Here is a 27,089-nt window from a genome sequence, read left to right as displayed (position 1 = left end):
AACCCAACCAATACGCTGCTTTCAAGAATCCCATCTGACCCAACAAGACAACACAGACTTAAAGTGAAAGGATGGAAAATTATCATAAAGGCTAATGGACCACAAAAAAAGGCAGGAACAGCCATTCTCATCGCAGACACAATAGACTCTAAATTAAATAAAGTAATAAAAGATAGGCAAGGCCTTACATACTTATTAGAGGATCAATCAACCAAGAAGATTTAACAGTTATTAACATCTATGCACCCAATGAGGGACCATCTAAGTACATCAGACACCTACTGAAAGAACTACAAAAAATACATCAATAATAATACAAAAATAGTGGGAGATTTTAACACCCCACTCTCACACTTAGACACATCAATGAAGCAGAAAATCAACAAAGAAACAAGAGAATTAAACGAAGAGATGGACAGACTAGATCTCCTAGACATTTTCAGAGTTCATCACTCCCAAAAACTGGAATACACATTCTTCTCAAATCCACACAGCACATCCTCAAGAGTAGATCACATGATAGGCCACAAAGACAGTATCAACAAATTCAAGAGCATTTAAATCACCCCAAGTATCTTCTCAGACCAAGTGGAATAAAGCTAACATTTAACAACAAACAGAAAATTACTAAAAGTCACAGAATTTGGAAACTCAACAACATACTGCTTAAGAACCACTGGGTCAGAGACACACTCAGGCAAGAAATGCAAATGTTCCTGGAAACAAATGAAAATGAAGACACAGGCTATCAAAATATTTGAGACACAGCTAAAGCAGTATTGAGAGGGAAACTCATAGCCATACAATCACATACTAGAGAACAAGAAAAAGCTCAAATAAATGACCTTACTGCACACCTTAAGGACTTAAAGGAAGAGGAACAAAGGAACCCTAAAGCAACCAAAAGGACAGAAAACACTAAAATTAGGGCATAAATAAACAACATCAAAAATAAGAGAACCATACAAAAGATCAACGAAGCCAAATGTTGGTTCTTTGAAAAATGAAACAAGATTGACAAACCCCTAGCCAGACTCAGTAAAAAAAATAATAAAAATAAAAAGAAGACTCAAATAAATAGAATTGTAAATGATAGAGGAGATATCACAACTGACACGACAGAAATCCAGAAAATCATGCAAAACTTCTATGAAGAACTACACCACCAAGCTAGAGAATTTAGAAGAAATGCAAGAACTTCTAGACACATATGCCCTTCCAGAACTAACCAAGAAGAATTGCAAAACCTAAATGCGCTAATCACAGACAAAGAAATAGAAACAGTTATTAAGAATCTCCCCAACAACAAAAGTCCTGGACCAGATGGCTTCACAAATTCTACAAAACCTTTAGGAACCAGTTAATGACTATACTTCTAAAGCTCTTCCACCAGATCGAATAAACAGGAACACTCCCTTCCACCTTCTATGAAGCCAACATCACCCTGATACCAAAAGCAGATAGGGACATAACAAAAAAGGAAAACTACAGACCAATATCTCTGGATCCCCAAATGTAGGGGAGTTGCTTCACAAGTGGTAAAACAGGCATTCAGGTGTCTATTTCTCTCTCCCCTTCTCTGTCTCCACTCCTCTCTCAATTTCTCTCTGTCCTATTCAACAACAATGACAGCAACAACAACAGCAATAACCACAACAATGATAAAACAACAAGGTCAACAAAGGGAGGGAAATGGCATCTAGGATCAGTGGATTCGTGGTGCAGGCACTGAACTCCAGCAATAACCCTGGAGGCAAAAAACAAAAGACTCCATCCAAAAATGGGCAGAGGATATCAACAGAACATTCACTACAGAAGTGATTCAAAAGGTTAACAATCACATGAAAAATTGCTCCAGGTTGCTGATTGTCATAGAAATGCAAATAAAAGGGAGTACGGGGGTAGCACAGTAGGTTAAGTGCACATGGTACGAAGTGCGTGGACTGGCCTAAGGATCCCGGTTTGAGCCCCCAGCTCCCCACCTGCAGGGCTTTGCTTCACAGGCAGTGAAGCAGGTCTGCAGGTGTCTATCTTTCTCTCCCCCTCTCTGTCTTCCCCTCCTCTCTCCATTTCTCTCTGTCCTATGTACAATGACAACAAAACAATAATAATTTAAAAAAACAAGGGCAACAAAAGGAAAAATAAATAAATAAATTTTTTTTAAAAGAAATGCAAATAAAGACAACACTGAGGTACCACCTCACACCTGTGAGAATGGCATACATCAAAAAGGACAGCAGCAGCAAATGCTGGAGAGGCTGTGGGGACAAAAGAACACTTATGCACTGCTGGTGGGAATGTAAATGGGTCTAGCCTCTCTGGAGAGCAATCTGGAGAACTCTCACAAGGCTAGACATGGACCTTTCATATGACTCAGTAATTCCTCTCCTGGTGATATATACCCCAAGGACTCTAAAACACCCAACCAAAAATATATCTGTACACCTATTTCATAACAGCACAATTCATAATAGCTAAAACCTGGAAGCAATCCAGGTGTCCAACAACAGATGAGTGGCTGAGAAAGCTGTGGTATTTATACATAATGGAATACTATGCAGCTATGAAGAGCAATGAAGCCACATTCTCTGACCCATCTTGGATGGAGCTGGAAGGAATTATGTTAAGTGAGCTAAGTCAGAAAGATAAAGATGAGTATGGGATGATCCCACTCATCAACAGAAGTTGAGAAAGAAGAACAGAAAGGGAAACTCAAAGTAGGATTTGACTAAATTTGGAGCAGGGCACCAAAGTAACAACCCTGGGTTGAGGATGAGGGTGGATGTTCTGCTTCATGGGGCAGGGGGTGGGTGTGGTTGGGATAGGACAGTCTTTTGGTGGTGGGAATGGTGTTTATTTATACTCCTATTAACTTGTAGTCATATGAATCACTATTTAATTAATATCAGAGGGGAAAAATTGATTAACTGTCTCAAACTTTTTAAATCACAGACTGAGTCCTTTTAATACATAGGCTGAGCCTTTGATATGTTGACTCTCTTAAAAGCTTATACCAGGGAGAACAGAAGCAACTGGTGGCACAGCTATATAAAAACGTCAAAGGACATAATTTATGATGATATTGTGTATGATACAGAAAATACTAACAAATTTCAAAGTTAACCCAGTTGCCAAATAATGTGATTATAGCAATAACTATCTGTTGTCTTCTCAAACCCAAGACAGCAGGAACCTCCAGATTCCACTATAGAGCCTATATTTCCCCAGTCCTGGAACCTCTAGGGTGGGACTGACTTTCCTGAATGCTTCTCTCAACTCATACCAAATGATATTGCATCCGCTGATCCCAACCTAATCAATGCAAGGAGTACCACCTCAGCATGCTTCAATTCAGACTGTGATCAGAGACGTGAGGCATAGAATGTCAACCCTTAACCCTCATTACTCGAGTGAGACCTTTCCTTTCATAGAATTCTCCAATTCCATTCCAGGAGGTTCACTTCTTAACAAAGTCCTAAAACCTAGACATAGACTAGGTCCCATGACATAGAGGATATGTTCACATGTATCCATAAACTAGGGCAAAATATATACCTGAAAGCAAAAGTACACAATAGTCTGTAGTGAGTCAGTATAAAGTTCATAATGAAATAGTGTCTACTTAGACTTAGACACCCTCCTCACCTACTTCCTATTACAGTTCTCTCACTCACTCCAAAGCTAATCTCATCAAAGCAAGGACTGTAAAAGCTGAATAAGGGCAAGAGACTGGCATACTTTAACAAAGACTCTTTAGTCATTCAGGCTATTCCATCAGCTGGGGCCCTATTCGGGGAGTCCTGAGATTCCCAAACAGACATGATCAGCCTAGACCTCAAATACATCCCTCTCTCCATTGTTACTGGTCATCTCTATCAGGAATAACACAATAGACCCCTTTGTGGGACCTTTATAACACCTTGCCCTCAATGTGGAGTAGCAACGGTAGAGAATGTTCTATCCTCCAAAGGGAGAATGGACAACATACTCTATGCTACACCTGAGGAAGATGGGTCGATATTGGGGCAACTTGGAATGTAACTACTCATGACCACAGAATGTGAGCTCAGATCTACAGGGATGCAGAGGTCACATAGGCTCCTAAGCTGAATATGGGCCCCATGCCACATCAGATTGATGGGGTTTACAGACAACAGTATTTATACCCCTTTCCCAGTTACTCTCTTCCCTAACCTTGCTTCCTGGTCCTTTTTACAGCCATGATATCATCTCCCCCAGACAATAACTTGGATCCACCTGCATATCAGATTTCAGGCTAAGGGGAAAAAAGAAAAAGAAAAAAAAAACTAATATAGTCATAGGCCCTTTGGAATATAACTAAAATATGCCTACTAGCTATCTACAAAATAGAGTACCCCCTCAACTCTTCATCTGCACTATTTCAGCCTTTAGGTTCATGTTTGTTCAACAATTTGTTTGGCTTTGTATGTTAACTCTCTTTTCAATAACCGGGTTCCAGATGCCAGCATGATGCCAACCAAACTTCCATGGACAGACAACCCCACCAATGTGTCCTGGAACTCTGCTTCCCCAGAACCTCACCCCACTAGGGAAAGAGAGAGGCAGGCTGGGAGTATGGATTGACCTGTCAACACCCCTGTTCAGCAGGGAAGCAATTACAGAAGCCAGACCTTCCACCTTCTGCATCCCACAATGACCTTGGGGCCATACACCCAGAGGGTTAAAGAATAGGAAAGCTATCAGTGGAGGGGAAAGGATACAGAGATCTGGTGGTGGGAATTGTGTGGAGTTGTACCCCTCTTATCCTATGGTTTAGTCAATGTTTCCTTTTTATAAATAAAATTTTTTTTAAAAGTTACTCAAGGACAACATAAACCACCAAAGACACACTTTTCCAATAACATTGAAAAGAATAGAATTTTTTCCTTTCTGAAAATGAGCTTCTTTGGAGACACAGACTTCCTTTCTGGGTACATTTTGACCAACAGAAGTCTAGAGAAGGAAAACTTAAATTGTTACAATGGTAAGTGGGAAATGCCAAGTCCAAAACTGGATCAACAGCACAAGCAGAAGCTTATAAACATGTGGAAAAAGTTGGAAAGAAATGTAACATGAGAACAATGCTTGTTTCTCACAGCATTTTTCATCTCCCCACATTTACAGTTTCCAAATCCTTATGTAACAATAACAATCATACTAATTTTATAACTGGAAAAGCTAAACCTTAAAAAAAAATCTATGGAAATCTTTACAGAGAAACTTACAAAAAAAAAATCTACATTAGCTGGACATTGAGTACCAAGGGTATTCATGGAACTGTTTTTGACTCCAGGCTGAGAACATTGAAAATTAAATTTGTTTGGGAAATTTCAGCTGTGGAGTCTGAAGCTCTATTTCAAAGATAAGCAGGAAGAATAAGTGGGCTTTGGGATACTGTTGATGACACTGTTTAGCAGTGATGGTGCTAAACAGTGATCTTACTGGTGAGTCTTCTGAGTTCATAAAGAGCTTCTGAAGTAGAAGATACTAGAAAGAGTATGAGTTTAAGATACAGAAATCCCAGTGTATGTTTTATCTCCACCGATGGGAGTGTATAATGAAGCTAAAGTCATTGTGTCAGCTAGATCGAGTTCTTAATATGTCATCTTAAAGGATTCTGTAAGATAGGTAGGGAAGAAGTTTGATTTCTGTCTTACAAATGAAAGTAACAGAAGAAGCATACAGAAACTATTGAAATTGTTGGGTGGTTGGACTGTGGCATACGTGGTTAAACACACATATCACCATGCACAAGAACCCAGGCTCCAGCCTCAAGACCCTCACTTGCTGTGGAGTAGGTCTGCAAGTATCTATTTCTTCCTGTCCTTTAAAGTTAAAATAAAATAGAAAGAAAAAAAGGGCCACCGAGATTCATAGTGCCATCACCGAGCCCCAGCAATAACTCTGGTGACAATAAAAAGAACAAAAGAAAGATAGATAGAAATTGTGACATTACCCCCATACCTATGGACATCTAATCTTTGATAAGGGGGTCCAAAGTATTAAATGGAGGAAGGAGGCTCTCTTCAATAAATGGTGTTGAGAAAACTGGCTTGAAACATGCAGAAGAATGAAACTGAACCACCTTATCTTACCAGAAACAAAAAACAACTCCAAATGGATCAAAGACCTGGATGTTAGACCAGAAACTATCAAATACCTAGAGGAAAACATTGGTGGAACACTTTCCCACCTAAACCTCAAGGACATCTTTGATAAAACAAACCCAATTGCAAGGAAGACTAAAGCAGAAACAAACCAATGGGACTACATCAAATTGAAAAGCTTCTGCACATCCAAAGAAACTATCACACAAACAAAGAGACCCTCACAGAATGGGAGAAGATCTTCACATGCCATATATCAGACAAGAGACTAATCACCAAAATATACAAGGAGCTCAGCAAACTTAGCACCAAAAAGGCAAGGGAAACTAAAAGCAGGATTTGGCTAAATATAGAGTAGGGCACCAAAGTAAAAACCCTGTGGTGAAGGGGAGGGCGGACATTCAGCTTCCCAGAGTGGCGGGGGTGGGGGGTGGGGGGAATGGGACACAGTCCTTTGGTGGTGGGAATGGTGTTTATGTACACTCCTATTAAATTGTAGTCATATAAATCACTATTTAATTAATATGAGAGGGGGAAAATTGATTGTATGTCTCAAACTTTTTAAATCATAGACTGAGTCTTTTTAATACATAGGCTGAGTCTTTGATATGTTGACTCTCTCAAAAGCCTAGACCACGGAGAACAGAAGCAACCCGGAGGCACAGCTATATACAAGATGTTGGGTATTATACAGCAAATCCTAACAATGGGACTTCTCAAAGTTAACCCAATTACCAAATAATGTGATGATAACAATAACTATTATCTTCTTGGACCCCAAGACAGCAGGAACCTCCCACTTCCACTATAGAGCCTATACTTCCCCCAGTCCTGGAATTTTAGGGTGGGGCACACTTTCCTGCATGCTTCTCTCAATTCATACCAAATAATATTGCATCTTCCATCCCAGCCTAATCAATGCAATGAGTGTCACCTCAGCATGCTTCACTTCAGACTGTGGCCAGAGACTTCAGGTGTGGAATGACAACCCTTCAGCTTCATCAGTCAGATGAGAACTTTCCTTTCATAGTATTCTCTAATTTCATTCCAGGCGGTTCACTTCCTAACATAGTCCCAAAACCTAGATATAGACCAGATCACATGAGAGAGAGCATATGTTCACACGTATCCATAAACTAGGGCAAAATACATACCTGAAGGCAAAAGTACACAATAGTCTACAGTGAGTACCCCCAACACTTCATCTGCACTATTCCAGCCTTTAGGTCCATGATTGCTCAACAATTTGTTTGGCTTTGTATGTTAACTCTCTTTTCAACCACCAGGTTCCAGATGCCAGCATGATGCCGACCAGACTTCCCTGGACAGACAACCCCACCAATATGTCCTGGAGCCCTGATTCCCCAGAACCCCACCCTACTAGGGAAAGAGAGAGGCAGGTTGGGAGTATGGACCGACCTGTCAACACCCCTGTTCAGCAGGGAAGCAATTACAGAAGCCAGATCTTCCACCTTCTGCAACCCACAAAGACCTTGGGTCCATACTCCCAGGTGGATAAAGAATGGGAAAGCTATGAGGGCAGGGGATGGGATATGGAGATTTGGTGGTGGAAATTGTGTGGAGTTGTACCCCTCCTATCCTACAGTTTTGTTAATGTCTCCTTTTTTAAATAAATAATTTTAAAAGTGTGACATTAGTTGTATCACGGGGACAAAAACTCTGAAGCACCCTATCACCCTATCATCAAAAGAGTGAGTAAATAAGTTACTTTAAAATAATAATAATAGAGGCCGGGTGGTGGAGCACCTGGTTGAGTGTACATGTGTACATGCTACAGTGCTCAAGGACCCAGGTTCGAACCCCCCAGTCCCCACCTGCAAGAGGAAAGCTTTGTGATTGGTAAAGCAGGGATGCAGATACCTCTCTCTGTCTCTATCCCTTCCTATCACCCCCTTCCCTCTCAATATCTGGTTGTCTCTATCCAATAAATAAATAAAAAGATTTGTCACGAGGACTGCAGATGCTTCAGGAAGGTGCAACAAACACGGCGGCACAGGGGGAACCCCAGTTCCAGTTCATCAAGCGTCACCTGACCAGGGAGTTCAAGAAGTATGTTGCCACCCTGGGCGTGGAGGTGCACGCCCTTGTGTTCCACACCAACCCGGGGGCCCATCAAGTTCAACATGTGGGACACAGCTCGGCAGGAGAAGTTCAGAGGCCTGAGGGAGGCTACTACATCCCAGCCTGGTGTGCCATTATCATGGTCAATGTGACATCAAGAGGTGCCTACACCAACCCCAGTTCAGGTTCTACTTGGAATTGGTGTATTGCACCAAAGTCAAAGACTCTGGGGTGGGTGGGAGGGGAGAGTACAGGCCCTGGAGAAGGATGACACAGGACCGAGTGGGGGGTTGTATTGTTATGTGGCAAACTGAAAATGTTATGCATGTACAAACTATTGTATTTACTGTCGACTGTAAAACATCAATTCCCCAATAAAGAAATTTAAAAAAAAAAAGAGAGTTACCTACAGGAATGTGCCGAACTGGTTCAGAGACCCGATGTGGGGATGTGAGAACATCCTTATCTTGTGGTGTGACAATAAAGTGGATAGTAAGGAGAGGTAAGTTAAGGCATAGTCTAGCATCTTCTACCGAAAGAAAAATCTCCAATATTGTGACATTTCTGCTAAAAAGTAACTACAACGTTGAGAAGCCCTTCCTCTGGCTGGCGAGGACCTGATCGGAGGGAGACCCTAGCCTGGAGGTGGTCGCTGTGCCCGCCCCAGTCTCCCCCCACCCCGGGGGTGGTGGGTCATGGACCCAACCTTGGAGGTCGCTCAGACAACTGCTCTCCTCTCCCGGACGAGGACGACGACCTGTGAGGAGAGGAAGCTGAAGCCCAGCATCAGAAGTCTAGTTTGTTTGTTTGTTTGTTTGTGTGTTTGTTTGTTTGTTTGTTTGTTTTTGCCTCCAGGGTTATCGCTGGAGCTCGGTGTCTGCACCACGAATCCACTGCACCTAAGGCCATTTTTTCCCCAGTTTTTGTTGCCCTTGTCGTTGCCCTTGTTGTTGTCGTTATTGTTGCCATTGCTATTGCTGTTGTTGGATACGACAGAGAAAAACTGAGTGAGATGGGGAGACAGTTAGACACCTGCAGACCTGCTTCACCGCCTGTGAAGCGACTCCCCTGCAGGTGGGGAGCCGGGGCCTCCAACCGGGATCCTTGTGCTTTGTGCCACGTGCACTTAACCCGCTGCGCTACCCCGACCCCCTCAGAAGTCTAGTTTTACAGGCAACTGTCCTGTGATGTCAGTGGTGCAACGTGTTCGCTGGTTTATTATATAGCTAAGCAGAACCTGTGCTTAACCTTTGGGATGCTGGAGATGGATGGGCTTCGATTGAATGTGACAGTTAAATCATTTGTTTTGGGACCACATACTTAGCTGTTTTGGAATACAGTTGTTCCCTCCTTGAGTTTCAGATCTGAGACTGCTCTAGTCACATCACAATATTCAGTGGTTAGACCTTGTTTGTTGTGTCATTCCCATTCCTTTTTATTTGGAAAGAGATTAAAGTTGTATTTCAAATATCTAAAAAAAAAAATTAATTAAAAATAAGTAAATAGATTAAAAGTCTTTAAAATGCAGTAGTACTGCACAGATCAAAAAGTATGAACTTCAAAAATAACTGAAAGTAAAATATAAAATTATCATGCATACGTGTGTGTATATATACACACACGTATGCATAGTGTGTTATTATGTTTCATTTTTTTAAGATTTTGTTTATTTATTATTGAGGCATATAGGAGAGAGAGAAAGAATGAAAGCCATGCACTGCTGGAAATTGACCACGGACCTCACGCTTGAGTGTCCAATGCTTTATCCACTGTGTGCCTCCTAGGCTGCTTTATTATCACTGTTATTACTAACTTAATAGTGCTTTACAAAATTATAAGGCTTAAGGGCTATAAAAGCAAAACAAAAATGACATTACCCTGCTCAACATTTCTGTGTTCAGAAACTCCCCTTCACCCATCCAAATTATTCTCTGTTCTACACCCATCCAAATTATTCTCTGTTCTACAGATTATTATTATACATATTTTAAGCTTATGCTTTACATTCAATGTAGAAAATTTTTCCCTAAATCTAAAGATCTCTTTAGATTCAAAAGCATTAGACTAGAATTAGACCAGAAACTGGCTCTCTTTTCCATTGCACTGCCTAAGAAAGGGTAGGTAGTTAAAGACTTTCTGGGTGAAGATATGTAAGCCTTTGCATAAAAGCTCTCTTTTTCTTTTTTACTTCTGTTTTGGATGATCTGATTTAAAATTTTAACAACCAAAAGAAAGTGTGTGTGTGTGTGTGTGTGTGTGTGTGTGTGTGTGTGTGTGTGTGTGTGGTGTGTGTGTGTGTGTGTATGTGGTGTGTGAGTGTGTGTGAGTGTGTGTGTGTGTGTGTGTGTGTGTGTGTGTGTGTGTGTGTGTGTGTGTGTGTGTGAGTGTGGTGTGTGTGTGAGTGTATGTGTGATGTGTGTGTGTGTGGTGTGTGTGAGTGTGTATGTGTGAGAGTGTGTGTGTGAGTGTGTGTGTGTGGTATGTGTGAGTGTGTGTGTGTGTGAGTGTGTGTGAGTGAGTGTGTGTGGTGTGTGTGTGAGTGTGTGTGTGAGAGTGTGTGTGTGGTGTGTGTGTATGAGTGTGTGTGTGATGTGTTTGTGTGTGTGTGGTGTGTGTGTGGTTTGTGTGTGAGTGTGGTGTGTGTGTGGTGTGTGTGAGTGTGTGTGTGTGAGTGTGTGTGTGTGTGGGAGTGAGTGTGTGTGTGGTGTGTGTGAGTGTGTGTGTGTGGTGTGTGTGTGGTGTGTGTGAGTGTGTGTGTGTGTGTGTGTGAGTGTGTGTGAGTGAGTATGTGTGTGGTTTGTGTGAGAGTGTGTGTGTGTTTGTGTGTGTGTGTGTGGTGTGTTGCCAGGATAGCCTGAGGGTGCTTCTTCCCAAGCAAGTGCTCTCTGGGTTGGAGAGAACTCCACTGGAGTCAATCTAGGCTGCTGTGTGGGAGAGGGATCAGGAACTCGTGCAGAACTAACTTTGCAGGAGATACACTCTGGAACTCTCAGAGCTGGAAAACAATTCCAAGTGTTTTTTTTATTTTTATTTTATTTTTATTGGGGAATTAATGTTTTACATTCAACAGTAAATACAATAGTTTGTACATGTATAACATTCCCCAGTTTCCCATTTAACAATACAACCCCCACTGTGTCATTTATGATCCTTTATGGACCTGTATTCTCCCCACCCACCCACCCCAGAGTCTTTTACTTTGGTGCGATATGCCAATTACATTTCAGGTTCTACTTGTGTTTATGTTTCTGATCTTGTTTTTCAACTTCTGCCTGAGAGTGAGATCAAGTGTTTTTACTCAGAAAAGCAGCTTGTATATATACTAGCCAAGTAGGGTGTAAACAGGGTGTGACGTAGAGAGGGTGGAGCAAAAAAAAGAGATTGGTGAAAATCAGGGTGTGACAAGGAGAGAGGGCAGAGCAGGCAAGAATTCTACCACTGAACCACCAATGCCCTGGAGGGAGGGTAGTGCTTAGTTACCAGTGGTTTATGTAAATAGAACGAAGCTTTGAGTGGGATCAAACCAGTGCCCTGCAGGCATGCTGGTGCTTAGTTAAGCAGGATTAGAGACAGAAGCTTTAAGCCGGGGGGAGCTGGCATACTACCCAACAGTGTGTGTGTGAGTGTGTGTGTGTGTGTGTGTGTGTGTGTGTGTATGGTGTGTGTGTGAGTGTGTATGTGGTGTGTGGTGTGTGTGAGTGTGTGTGTGTGGTGTGTGTGTGTGTAAGTGTGTGCGTGAGTGTGTGTGTGGTGTGTGCGTGAGTGTGTGTCTGTCTGTGCGTCTGTGTGTGTGTGTGGCGTGTGTGTGAGTGTGAGTGTGTGTGTGGTGTGTGTGTGGTGTGAGTGTGTGTGTGAGTGTGTGTGCAGTGTGTGCGTGAGTGTGTGTGTGTGGTGTGTGGTGTGTGTGGTGTGTGTGTGTGTGTGTGTGTGTGTGTGTGTGTGTGTGTTTCAAGACTAATAAGACATATCATCAGCAAGAAGGCCAAATAAGGAGAACCTGTGCTTGGCTCCTCTAATTATAATAGTTCAATAACACCAGGCAGTGAAAAACTACAGAGAAATGGTCCTCCAGTCCAAACTAATAAGTGTCCACAGCAAGGGACAACAGGTCAACGTCCAGGTAGTAAGGACACAGAAGGGTACCCTCCCTCAAGAAAGAAGCCCCTTTGGATGACAACAGCATGCAATTAGAAAGAAATCTCTAAAGTAAGGGACATTAACCTAGGGAGCAGAAAGCAGGTTGTATGGAATCACTGGCATTTTAATTCCATTACAGCTTTATATTCGCACGGTTAGAAGAGTAGGCAAAAACTATGTGTGATTAACCAGGTCGGAGTCATAGTGGTAGCCTTCCTTTGGTTTGTTTGTTTATTGATCTGTTTTTGTTTTTGTTTTTATTGGAAGGTTAATGTTTTACAGTCCAGTTGTTGGCACATGGGTACAATTTCTCATCTCACCAAGGTGTCTACAAGACACTCTCACTCCCAGATTGTTGGGAACATGTATAAGCCTGATAGAGCTTAGGGGGAACCACCCCCATCTTTGGGTGGAGGTCTGAGAAGATAACCTCTTGGTAAGTCTCTCTCAACCAAGGGGGAAACTCAGACTTGGTTCTTTCCTTCTTGACTCTCAGGCCCACAGAAACCCCAGTACTTCCCTCCATTAACTGCAGGCCACATGGCCACAGATTCACTTATTCAAAGTCATCTTCTGATCACAGAAGAACACACCTTATCACACATTTCATCACACACCTCAGACCCCAGACAAGAGAAATTCCAAACTATATGGCTCTTTGATATCCATCTTCTCTCTGTCTCACCCTACGGGTTTAACCCCTATGCTTCTCTCAAATACCTTTGGATAATTAAGTTGCTTGCGTTATGGAGAATAATTGTCTTGTATCTCATCAATTCCTGTCATACCAGCCCCCTACCTTAGGGGCATGCTGACTGTTAGGAAACCTGTAATTTCTGTCATATTTCAACAATAATTACCTCCATCACTTTTCTATTTAACTCATGTCAATTTTGCTAATAAACGGACTCTAGGATTCTGGGACTCAAGGACTCAGATTCTAGATTCACGCTAAGAGTCCCCTGGTGTCTTTTACTTCATGTCACCCCTGTCATGAGCAAGAAAGAACCAGCCCGTTACCTTTCCCCTGGAGGACACCCTGCCGGAGAAGGAGAGAAACACCCCGAAACCAGATTAGGTCCATCATCCTGTATCAGAACCTGATTCTAACTTATCTCCCTTGACATGATTCTTTCAAGCTCCATCCAAGAGGAGGGGAAGAAGATGATCTCATCATTCTTAGTAGCTGAGTAGTATTCCATTGTGTATAACTTTCTTAGTCACTTATCTATTGTTGCACACCTAGGTTTACTTCCAGGTTTCTGGCTATTACAGACTATACTGCTATGAACATAAGTATACACAGATCTCTTTGGATGAATGTATTTGTTTCCTTAGGGTATATCCCCTGAATTGCCAGGTCATAGGTTAACTCCATTCCTAGTCTTTTGAGAGTTGTCCAGACTGCTCTCCACAAGGGTTGGACCAATTTCTGTTCCCACAAGTAGTGCAGGAGGGTTCCTTTACCCACATAAGCTCCGCAAAATTCATTGTTATTGTTCTCTCTGATGTGTGCCATTCTCACAGGAAAGAAGTGGCATCTCACTGTTGTCTTTAATTTGCATTTCTCAGTGCTAGCCTTCCTGATAACTCTGCAGCCTTGCTGAGAGCAGGGCCAACAGACACCATGGTGGATCATTATCCATAATAACAAACCCTGGAGAGCAGGTTTCAGAAGAACTTTGCTCACAGTTGGAATCAGTTCTGCCCCAAGTCTGAGAGAGATTTATCAAGAGTATTAACTCCTAACAGACAACAGGATCTCTGCCAGACCACTACTAATTGCCAGCAAATAAATTGCACCTTTGCAGCCAGAAAACACACTGCAGATCTCCCAAAAATGCAGCCAATAGTAAAGAGCCCTCACTGTCTGCCCTGTTCCCTTGCCAGCCCGCAGCCTGACAGACTCTGTTCCCTGCCAGCCACAGCCTATTGTGTTGTCAGTACCTAAGACTGATGTCCCAGCATCCTTCCAAACCTGATCATGGACCCAGAGGGATCTAGTATTTACCGAACATTTTCAACAGCTACCCAGTGGTCATTACACACATTGGCTTGTCCTCAGCACTATAGAATCTGTCGAGCATTTGTGACCAGACCTCTGTCGCTGTGGTTAACATGAGGTTTTGTCCAACTATTAATATAAAGCATTGTTTTAAAAAAAAAATAGTAATAGTAGAATAAAAGCAGATACTACAAATATACTGTTAGTTTATTTAGTTTTATTTATATACCACCATGCTTATCACTGGGGCTTGGTGCCTGCACAACACTCCACTACTCCCAGCAGTCATTATCTTTCCTTTAATAGAAGGCGAGAGACAGAGAGGGGAGGAGAGAAAGAGAGAGAGGGATGTCTGGTCCTGGGCAAAACCAAATGGTCCCTGAGAGGAGGGCAAAATAATGACAGCACAGAAGGACCAGATAGATCATCTGATGCTTTATTCTTAGTAGAGCTCAGCTTATATAGTGAAGTGATAACAATGACTTTATTTCTCAGCTTAGACAGTAAAACATTTGAGCACAATATCTAAAGTTTAACTTAGTGAAGCAGTGAAGATATAACAAGAACATGTATTGACTTTCCCTTCACCCAGTTGCAGCCTGCACTTGAGGTAAGAGTAACCTTGTCTATCTGCCAATGATTTCTACTGAACCTGTATGATTGAGTCCATGGGAAAGAGCAAGAGGTTCTTGGACTTTGTCTATAAGAACTGTACAGGCCTTCTTTGAAGTGCCTATACAGTGCTGCTCTAGCCAATGTCCCCAACAGAAAAAGACTTGCAGCTCAGCTCCACTGCTCATAAAGCTTTCCCCCCAGGGGCTTGAACCCAGGTCTTCAGACATGGTGCTGTGTCTGCTCTACTAAGTGGGTGTACCACTATACAACCCTTTGCAATAGTAATTTTTAAATATATGCTACTGTAATAGAGGCTTGTACTCAAATGAATACAATAGACTAAAGACCCTAAAAAATGAGCTCAAAACCATGGGGAAACAACTCTTCAATAAATGATGTTAGGGAAGCTGTATAGTCATATATAAAATCCGAAACTACATTATCATGTACCAATGTACACAAATTTTAACTCAAAATGGACTAAAGACAGGTATTAATGGGCTCACTGGTAATACAACTGGCAAAGGACATATTACCATATGCAAAGACCCAGTTTAAGACTTCTCAGTCCCATCTGTAGGGCGGAGGCTCCACAAGTGGTGGAGCAGCACTACAGGTATCTCTCCTTTCTCTGTCCCCCATCCTCTATCAAAAAAAAAAAAAAAAGCAAGGAAAGAAGGAAAGAAGGAAGGAAGGAAAGAAAGAAGGAAGAGGAGATCACCTGGGATCACAACAAGACAGGACTAGAACAACTTCAGGAATCCACCAAATCACCTGTGAGTACAAACATGTGTGGCTCAGGGACAAGAGTGGAGCCTAAGGAGAGACTGAGCAGCTAGTAACAGTCCTTTTGTTTACCAGTAGAGGCAGCACCTCCAGTCTGTTTTACCAACAAAAAAACTTCTGAAGGAAGGAGAGGACTCCCTTAAAACTCACCAAATGCAACTGTGAGTCTCCATTCCTACTACCATCAGAGGCTGGAGGAGCAGGCGGGATGCCCTGTGCCAATATCAGGGGACAGAGAACTGACCAGGAAACTCAGGAGAAGATCTACACTTCAATGGCCTAGCAGTGGAGCTGTATAATTGGAGCCTTTCCACATTGTTCTCCTGATAAGAACAGAGTGAATAATTGCCTCAGAACCTACAGACTATAAATGGGACATGTTTAGAAACTCACAGGGCCAGCAGTGCTGCCCAGCTCAGCAGAGAAGATGAATTGAGCCCAGAGCTTTGGATCCTTGGGGTGTGAGAGTCTTTTTGCATAACCACTGTATTATCTCTCCCCCATCCTGCTTTATCTTTTAGTCAGGAGTGAGTAATTAAGCTAAGAAACCTACTTATAGTATAAAAGTCCTCAAGCTCCCATAGCCTACAGGGAAGAAAAAAAAAACAAAAAAGGCTTTAGCAGCAACTATGCTCCAACTTGGGGATAGAAACAACTGTTAATCTCCACGACAGTGAGCTATTTAAGTGCCTTACTTAGACACAAGTCAATCCAGGCAAGAGTGATCAGTAATTTGAAAAGTGCTAAGGGAGGGACCTCATAACATACTATTTAGAATGGTTAAACAAACAAGAAAAAATGTTGGAGAAATGAACCAGGACAAGAGTCCAGCTGAAAGCCCCCCCCAACGGTTGAACCACAAAATAGTGAGGTCAACATCCAAACACTAGTTAAGGAAATATTCACAGGAGTGAGAAAACAGTTTGAATGAATTTTCATCAGAAATACAGAAACAACAAATGAGACTCTGGAAGAAAACACTTATTATTTCAAGGTTATTAGAGAGCTGAAAGCTTAAATAGCTAAGCTAAAAATACAACTAGCTGAACAAGCTAAAACAGTATCAGAACACTGTAATAAAATAGATGAACTACAGAAAATAGTAGGGGGGAGACAGAATAGAATAAATGAGGCTGAAAACAGAAGATCAAGGATGAATTAGAGACAACTAAAAAAGAAGTAAGAGATCTCAAAAAGAGATTAAGAGATACTGAAAACAACAACAGAGACCTATGGGATGACTTCAAAAGAAATAATTACGTATTATTGACTTACCAGAGGAAGAAAGAGAGGGAGAGGAAGAAGCATTCTACTGGACATAAGAGATGAGAACTTCTCTCTTCCCTAGTCTAGATAACATAAATGACATAAAGGTTCAAGAAGCCCAGAGGGTCCCAAACAGAATTAACCAAGACCTAAAAACACCAAGACATATCCTATTTAGGCAATAAGGAAAGGCAATAAGGATAAAGAAAGGATCCTGAAGACTGCAAGAGAAAAACAAAGAGTTACCTACAGAAGAAAAACCATAAGATTAGCAGCAGACTTCACACAAACACTACAGGCCAGAAGAGAAAGGTAAGATATCTATAGAGTGTTCAATGAAAAAGGCTTTCTCAAGACTATTGTATCCTGCTAGAATGTCATTCAGACTAGATGGACACATAAAAACCATCTCAGACAAGGAAGAGTTGAAAGAATCAACCATTACCAAGCCTGCCCTGAAAGAAGTTCTGAAAGGTCTCCTATAAAGAGTCAGACCACCTTAAATATGCCATATATCAGAACATTCTAAAAATCTACAATAATGGCATTAAAATATCTTCACTCTATGATATCAGTAAATGCCAATTGTTGGATAGTATGCCAGCTCCCCCTGGCTTCTGCTTAACCATATGCCTATATAGGGATAGATTTAATCCCATTCAAAGCTTTGGTCTATTTACATAAATCACTTTTACATTTACATAAAGCACCACACTCCCTCCAGGGCATTGGTTCAATCCCCACTGTTTCATGATATTTTTTTGCTCCACCCCCTCTCCTTGTCACACCCTGATCCTCTCCTTGTCACACTCTGATTGTCACCAGTCATTTTTCTCTCCACCCTCTCTATATCACATCCTGTTTCCACCCTACTTGGAGAGTATAAAAACAGCTGCTCTTCTGATTAAAGACACTTGGAAATTGCTTTCTGGCTCTGAGAGTTCCAGAGTGTATCTCCTGCGAAGTTAGTGCTGCACGAGTTCCTGATCCCTCTCCCACGCAGCAGCCTAGATCAGCTCCAGTTGAGTTCTCTCCAACCCAGAGAGCACTAGCTAGGGAAGAAGTACCCTCAGGCTATCCCGGCAGTCAATGGCCTGAATTCAACTATTAAAAGGCACAGAGTAGGAAGACGGATCAGAAAGCACAACCCAACAATATGTTGTCTACAGGAAACCCACCTAACTCAACAAGACAAATACAGATTCAAAGTGAAAGGATGGAAAACTATCATACAGGCAATGGCCCACAGAAAAGGGCTATTCTTATATCTGACATGATAGACTTTAAAATGAATAAAATTTTAAAAGATAAGGATAGATACTACTTAATGCTCAGAGGGTGAGTCAATCAAGAGGACTTAACAATTATTAACATCTATGCACCCAATGAGAAGCCATCTAAATATATCAAACATCTATTAAAAGAGCTGCAGCAATATATTAACAGCATCACAGTACTAGTAGGGGACTTCAACACCCCACTCTCTCAACTTGACAGATCATCCAGGCAGAAAATCAATAAAGAAATGAGGGAGCTAAATAAGGAGACAGAGAGGCGGGAGTAGATAGCATAATGGTTATGCGAAGAAACTCTCCTGACTGAGGCTCCGAAGTGCCAGATTCAATCCCCACTCCCCCGTACCACCATAAGCCAGAGCTCAGCATTGCTTTGGTGTTTTTTACTGTATCTTTCTCTCTCTGTATCTCTCTCAAAAATAAAAAATAATAAATAAATAAAATACTAAAAAAATATATATTTAAAAAATTAAGAGATAGATAAACTAGAACTATTGGACATTTTCAGAATCATTCATCACAAGAAACTGGAATACACATTCTACTCAAGTCCACATGGGTCATTCTCAAAGATAGACCATATGTTAGGACACAAAGACAGCATCAGTACATTCAAGAGCATGGAAATCATCCCATACATCTTCTCAGACCACAGTGGAATTAAACTAACACTTAACAGTAAACAAAAGATTATTAATAGTCCCAAAATGTGGAAGCTCAACAGTATACTACTTAACAACTAATGGGTCAAAGAGGAAATAAAGGAAGAAATTAAAATGTTTCAAGAGATGAATGAAAATGAAGACACAAGCTATCAAAATACACAGCTAAAGCAGTACTGAGAGGGAAGTTCATAACCATACAAGCACACATTAGGAAACAAGAAAAAGCACAAATAAACAACCTGATTGCACACCTCAAAGACCTAGAAGAAGAACAAAGGAACCCTAAAGCAACCAGAAGGACAGAAATTACTAAAGTTAGGGCAGAAATAAATAATATTGAAAATAAGAAAACCATACAAAGGATCAACAGAAGTAAACGGACAAACCTTTAGCCAGATTCACAAAACAAAAAAGGGAGAAGACCCAAATAAGTTTAATTGTAAATGAAGGAGGAGATATCACAACAGACAACACAGAATTCAACATATCATGCAAAACTTCTATGAACAACTATATGCCACCAAGCTAAAGAACCTGGAAGAAATGGATGATTTCCTCGATACCTATGAACTTCCAAAATTAAATAAAGAAGAACAAAATAATATGAACAGGCCAATCACAGCCAACAAAAGTGAAACAGCTATCAAAAGTCTTCCCACAAATAAAAGTCCTGGACTAGATGGTTTTACAATAAATTCTACAAAACCTCCAAAGAAGAACTAATACCTCTACTTTTAAAAGTCTTTCAGAAGATTGAAGACATTAGAATACTCCCTTCCAGTTTCTATGAAGCCAACATCACTCTGATACCAAAAGAAGACAGGGACACAATCAAAAAAAGAAAACTAGAGATCATTATCTCTGATGAACACAGATGCTAAAATACTGAAAAAAATTCTAACTAACCAGATACAATTGTATATTAAAAAGATTGTTCATTATGACCAAGTGGGGTTTATCCCAGGCATGCAAGGTTGGTTTAATATAAATCAATAAAATAAAATAATAAATTAATAAAATAAAATAAATAAATCAACATGATCCACCACACCAATAAAAGCAAGACCAAAAACCACATGGTCGTATCAATAGATGCAGAGAAAGTCTTTGACAAAATGCAACATGTCTTTATGATCAAAACACTACAAAAATGTGAATAGATGGAAAATTCCTCAAGATAGTGGAGTCTATATATAGCAAACCTACAGCCAACATCATACTCAATGGTGAAAACTGGAAGCATTTCCCCTCAGATCAGGTACTAGACAGGGCTTCCCACTATCACCATTACTATTCAACATAGTGTTGGAAGTTCTTGCCATAGCAATCAGGCAGGAGCAAGGAATTAAAGGGATACAGATTGGAAGAGAAGAAGTCAAACTCTCCCTGTTTGCAGATGACATGATAGTATACACAGAAAAACCTAAGGAATCCAGCAAGAAGCTTTTGGAAATCATCAGAAAATACAGTAAGGTGCCAGACTACAAAACATTCAAAAGTCAGTGGCATTCCTCTATGCAAACACTAAATTAGAAGAAGATGAAATCCAGAAATCAATTCCTTTTAATATAGCAGCAAAAATAATAAAATATCTAGAAATAAATCTAACAAAAGGAGTGAAAGACTTGTATACTGAAAATTATGAGTCACTACTCAAGGAAATTGAAAAAGACACAAAGAAGTGGAAAGATATTCCATGTGCATGGATTAGAAGAATTAACATCATTAAAGTGAATATACTACCCAGAGCCAACTACAAATTTAATGCTAACCCCATCAAGATCCCAACCACATTTTTTAGGGTAATAGAATAAATACTACAAACTTTTATCTGGAACCAGAAAAGACCTAGAATTGCCAAAACAATCTTAAGAAGAAAGAAAAGAACTGTAGGCATCACACTACCAGATCTCAATTTGTATTATAGGGTCATTGTCATCAAAACTGCTTGGTATTGGAACATGAATAGACACACTGACCAGTGGAATAGAATTGAGAGCCCAGAAGTAAGCCCCTCCACCCAGCCACCTATGGATATCTAATCTTTGACAAAGGTTCCCAGACTATTAAGTGGGGGAAAGATGAGTCTCTTCAACAAATGGTGTTGGAAAAAATAGGTTGAAATATGCAGATTAATGAAAATGAACCACTATATTTCACCAAATACAAAAGTAAATTCCAAGTAGATCAAGGACATGGAGGTTAGACAATAAACTATCAGATACTTAGAGGAAAATATTGGCAGAAGTCTTTTCCACATAAATTTTAAAGACATTTTCAATGAAACAAATCCCATTACAAAGAAGATGAAGGAAAGCATAAACCTACTGGAATACATCAAATTAAAAAGCTTCTGCATGGCAAAAGAAACTACTACCCAAACCAAGAGACCCCTCACAGAATGGGAGAAGATCTTTATATGACATACATCAGACAAGAGGCTAATAACCAGAATATATAAAGAGCTTGCCAAACTCAATGATAAGAAAACAAATAACCCCATCTAAAAATGGGGAGAGGACATGGACAGAATATTCACCACAGAAGAGATCCAAAAGACTGAGAAACACATGAAAAAATGCTCCAAGTCTCTGATTGTCAAAGAAATGAAAATAAAAACAACAATGAGATACTACTTTACTCCTGTGAGAATGTCATACATGATAAAAAGTAATAGCAGCAAATGCTGGAGAGGTTGTGGAGTCAAAGGAACCCTCCTGCACTGCTGGTGAGAATGTCAATTGATCCAACCTCTGTGAAGAACAGTCTGGAGAACTCTCAGAAGGCTAGACATGGACCTACCCTATGATCCTGCAATTCCTCTCCTGGGTATATAGCCTAAGGAACCCAATACACCCATCCAAAAAGTGTCTGGAAATTGTGAGGATGTGGTAGAGCCTGGCAGGGCTTGACCTGAGGAGTGCATCTATCCTGTCAGTCTCTCTCTCTACTGAGAGGTTGAGCAAGAAGGGACAGGAGTAACCTAACCCCAAAGGTTTGCCCCGTCTTATCAGACTCCCTGCCTCACAAAGCACCCTGCATTCCTAATACTATGGCCCGCTTCCTTATTATCTACATAATCATTGTTTTGCCTGAAAGATCCCCACCCATTCCATTCCTTTGATGTATCTTCTTTCTACCCTCAAGACCCTCCCTGCCTGCAAGGTATTATTAATCCTACCATTTAAAACCCTCGCAACAGTTGCTAAGGAAGTTCCTACCTTTCCAGCCTCCTTTTGCCTTTATCCACCCCTTTCCTAGCCATTTCTGTTTCTTACTTACCACTTCTGGGTTCGACCTTTAAAAGCCTTGGCTCTCTGATCAATAAAGAATCAAATCACCTAGCCATCACGAGCTTTGTTCCTGAGTCATCTCTCTCAAGTCGCTGAGTAGCAGCCCAGGCTGGCTCTGGTCATGTTCTCTCCAACCCAGAGAGTACACGCCCAGGAAGAGGCACCCCCACACTAGCCTGGCAAAAAAGATCTGTGTACACATATGTTTTTAGAATCACAATTTGTAATAGCAAAACCTGGAAGCAACCTAGTTGTCCAACAACAGAGGAGTGGCTGAGCAAGTTGTGGTATATATACACAATATAATACTACTCAGATATTTTTTAAAAATGGTGATTTCACCGTTTTCAGCTGATCTTGGATGGAGCTTGAAGAAATCATGTTAAGTGAAATAAGTCAGAAACAGAAGGATGAATATAGGATGATCTCACTCTCAGGCAGAAGTTGATAAACAAGATTTGAAGAGAAAACACAAGTAGAACTTGGAGTGGAGTTGGTGTATTGCACCAAAGTAAAAGGCTCTGGGGTGGGGGAGAGAGTACAGGTCCTGGAAAAGGATGACAGAGGACCTAGTGGGGATTGTATTGTTATGTGGAAAACTGGGAAATGTTACGCATGTACAAACTATTATATTTACTGTTAAATGTAAAACATTAATTCCCCCAATAAAGAAATAAAAGAAAGAAAGCTGGTTGCCAGGAGCCATGGAGTTGTAGTGCAGGCACCAAGCCCCATCAATGACTCTGGTGTCAAAAAAAAAATTTCAGCCACCAGGTTCCAGATGCTAACATGATGCCAACCAGACTTCCCTGGACAGATGACCCCACCAATGTGTCCTGGAGCTCCGCTTCCCCACAGCCCTCCCTCCCCCCCTAGGGAAAGAGAAAGGCAAGCCCATGTTAAGCAGGGAAGCAATTACAGAAGCCAGGCCTTCCACCTTCTGCATCCCACAATGACCTTGGGTCCATATTCCCAGAGGGATAGAGAATAGGAAAGCTAACAGGGGAGGAGATGGGATATGGAGATCTGATGGTGGGAATGGTGTGGAGTTGTACCCCTCTTACCCTATGGTTTTGTTAATGTCTCCTTTTTTAAACAACCAAAAAATATTTTAAAAATTGAAGACTTAGATATGAGATCTGATACTATAAAATACATAGAAGAAAATGTAGGTAATATACTCCAAGACCTTGATATCACATATTTTTTAATTCAGCCTCATTGACAAAGGAAAGTAAAGCAAGAACCAACAAACAGAACTATATTCAAATAAAAAGTTTTTACACATTGAGAGAAACTACCATAAAAAACATCAAAGACAACCTAGTAAGTTGGAGAAGACATTTGCAAGTTACACATTTGATAAGAATTGATACTTACTTAAATTACATAAAGAAATTTTACAATTCACACACACACACTAAAAGAGAAGAATAGTAAAAATTATGGCCAAAAGATGTGAATAAGCACTTTGCCAAAGAAAACACAAGGACCTACTAAAATAAAAAGAAGAAAAAAAAAACTCTCCATGTCCCATATTAAAGAAGTGCAAATTAAAACCACAATGAGGTAACAGCTCACACTAGTGAGATGTACTTCATGGAAAACAACATATGATGACAAGAACAGGTAAAGAAGGAATTCTGTTATACTGTTGGTAGGACTGCAAACTGATACAGCCACTCTTGGAAACAGTATGGAGAATTCTTTTTTAAAAAGAAGAAAAAGACTATCTGACTAGTTCATTCATATGTGGAATAAAGATAATTAAAACAGGGGGGAGGGCAGTAGCACAATGGGCTAAGTACATATGGTGCAAAGCGCTATGACTGGTGTAAGGATCCTGGTTTGAGCCGCTGGCTCCCCACCAGCAGGAGGGTCATTGCAAACAGTAAAGCAGGTCTGCAGGTGTCTGTCTTTCTCTCCCTCCTCTGTCTTCCTCTCCTCTCTCAATTTCTCTCTGTACTATCCAACAACAATAACAATAATGACAAGGGCAACAAAAATAAGGGAAATGGCCTCCAGGAGCAGTGGATTCATAGTGCAGGTACCGAGTCCCACTGATAACCCTGGAGGCAAAATAATAATAATTAAAACAAGTAAACTTGTAAGAAAAAGAGGAGAAAGGACAACCAAACTGACTTTTAGTCTCTGTAGCCTGTGATGGTTATCAGAGAAAACAGGAGAGGGGGAAAGGGATAGGTGAAGCATTGTATTTGGTGTGATGGCACAGGAATTTTGATGGTGAGTGTAGTGAGTTAGATACACATATATATTAAGGTGACAGTGTATTCCTAGTGGTCCAGGAGGTGACTCAGTAGATAAAGCATTGTACTCTCAAGCATTAGGTCCCAAGTTCAGTCCCTGGCAGCAGATGTACCAGCATGATATCTAGTTCTTTCTCTCTTTCCTTCTTTCTTTCTCACTGAATGAATAAAAATCCTCTAACATTGAAATCAATTTTTAAAATAAAAAGTATGGTTCTTCCTGAATGAAAAAAAGGAGGGGACCAGGTGGTGGCACACCTGGTTGAACATATTAGAGGGCGCAAGGACCCAGGATAGAGCCCCCGGTCCCCACCTGCAGGGGGAAAGCTTTGCAAGTGGTGAAGCAGTGCTGCAGGTGTCTCTCTGTCTCTCTCCCTGTCTGTCTCCCATCCTCCTCTCAATTTGTGGCTGTTTCTATCCAATAAATAAATAGATATTTAAAATTTTTTTAAAGATAGAAATCAGCTATTCTAAATCAGTCACTGTATTTATCAAAACTGAGTCATTTGTAGTGACACTGAATTTCTTTTGAGTACCCAGATGTTTTCAGTTCAATACCACAAATATCTGTTAAACAGTCTACCACCTACAAGGCATCATGGAGAATTTGAAGATGAGTTGCAGATGCTTATAATTCCTCCCCGCTCCCTGGGAGGGTACACCAACATCTGAAGACAATGTTAAATGTTCTCATAAAAATTAATTCTGCTTAAAAAAAGGTTAATGCTGAAAAGACTTGGAGACAAACTCAAGGAAATAGAATTGACTAATAATAATATGGAAGGATTATAAGCAGCACTTTGACTAGTGTGTTTGGGATAGAGAATTAGAGAAACAGGGAGTCGGTCAGTAGTGCAGCAAGTTGAGCGCATGTGGTGCAAGACAAGGAATGGCATAAGGATCCCAGTTCGAGCCCCCGGCTCCCCACCTGCAGGGGAATCACTTCACAAGGGGTGAAACAGGTCTGCAGGTGTCTATCTTTCTCTCCCCCCTCTCTGTCTTCCCCTCCTCTGTCTATTTCTCTCTGTCCTATCTAGCAACAACAACAACAATAAAAAAAAAATTAGAGAAACATCACCTGGGGTCCTGGTTAGAGAATCCTTGGATTTCCCCATGATCCTATGGTCCTAGTCCTTTTACAGATCCCTCTCTTTACCATCAGTGGTCACTTCCATCAAGAATGTCATCATAAGCCTTTTTATGGGCCTCTGCAGGGCCTTACCCTTATTATAAACGAGCAATGTTTTGAAAGGTTCTAATCACTGAAGAGGATGCTGGGCCATCATATTCTACCACTCAAGGAAGACTAGGCCTATAGTTAGTGCAGCCTAGGATGTTGCCAGCTGTGACCACAGACTATCTGGTCAGACTAACAAGGACTCAGAAGTTATGTTGGGAGTCTGGCGGTAGCACAGCGGGTTAAGCGCACGTGGCACAAAGAGCAAGGACTGCCATAAGGATCCTGGTTCGAGCCCCCGGCTCCCCACCTGCAAGGAAGTCCCTTCACAGGCGGTGAAGCAGGTCTGCAGGTGTCTATCTTTCTCTCCCCTCTCTGTCTTCCCCTCCTCTCTGCATTTCTCTCTGTCCTATCCAACAACGACGACATCAACAACAACTACAACAATAAAACAACAAGGGCAACAGAAATGGAATAAATTAAATAAATAAATATTCAAAAAAAACTTTTAAAAAAAAGAAGTTATGCAGACCCTGGCACTAAATGTGAATATACATGGCCTCCAATTCAGATCAATGTGGCAAAGAGTCAACTGTATTTATCTTTTCAAGTTTGGGAGCCACTCTGCCCTAATCCAGCTTTCAAGTTCTATTCTCTTCTCTGACACCATCTTACTAGACAATACTTCTAGTCAACCTCTATGTTAGCTATGAAGCTCAAGCAAAGATTACTAAAGTTTTAGGCCCCTAGGACTATACCTAAAATAGACATCCTAGTTTATTTCCACCCCAGGGCCCCTATTCTCATTCACTCTATTCCTACTCTTTAGTTCCTGTTTATTTGTCCTGCTTTTTATTTTATTGCCTTTCAGCCACCAAGTTTCAGATGTTGCAATGATTCCATCCTGACCTCCCTGAGCAGATGATCTCACTAACATGTCCTAGAACCTCACCTCTCCAGAGTCCTTTCCCACTAGGGACAGATAGAGACAGGCTAGAATTATGGATTGACTGCCAATATCCATGTCCAGTGGAGAAGCAATTACAGAAGCCAGAACTTCTTCCTTCTGCAAATCCAAAGGAACTTTGGTCTATACTCCCAGAGGAGGAATGTTATGGGAAGACAACCAGAGGGTTCTGGACCCAGTTCCACCAGGACCAGAAACATTTTGTCACCAGGAATCTTTGTTTTTATACCACCACTGAAAGGGAAGAGAATCTAAAAAACACCAGAGGAAGTCTCACTGTTTCACTTATTTGAGAGGAAAAAAGAAAAAGGATGGACACCCGGAAGTAGAACTAGGTTTAGGTGTGAGTAGAAAGTGAAGGCAGGGCCATAGAATTAAATAAAAATGGGAAGGTGAAAAAAAAAAA

The 27,089-nt window shown here is 41.0% G+C and overlaps 1 pseudogene; it reads left to right on the top strand.

The window, feature by feature from the left end:
* Window positions 1–8,109: 8,109 nt before the first annotated feature.
* LOC103121118 (GTP-binding nuclear protein Ran-like) lies at window positions 8,110–8,973 on the top strand (annotated as a pseudogene).
* Window positions 8,974–27,089: the final 18,116 nt, after the last annotated feature.

Source organism: Erinaceus europaeus, chromosome 1, assembly GCF_950295315.1.
Source record: "Erinaceus europaeus chromosome 1, mEriEur2.1, whole genome shotgun sequence".
NCBI lineage: Eukaryota > Metazoa > Chordata > Mammalia > Eulipotyphla > Erinaceidae > Erinaceus > Erinaceus europaeus.
The sequence above is the reverse complement of the archived record's forward strand: the minus strand, read 5'-3'. Positions and strand labels throughout refer to the sequence as shown.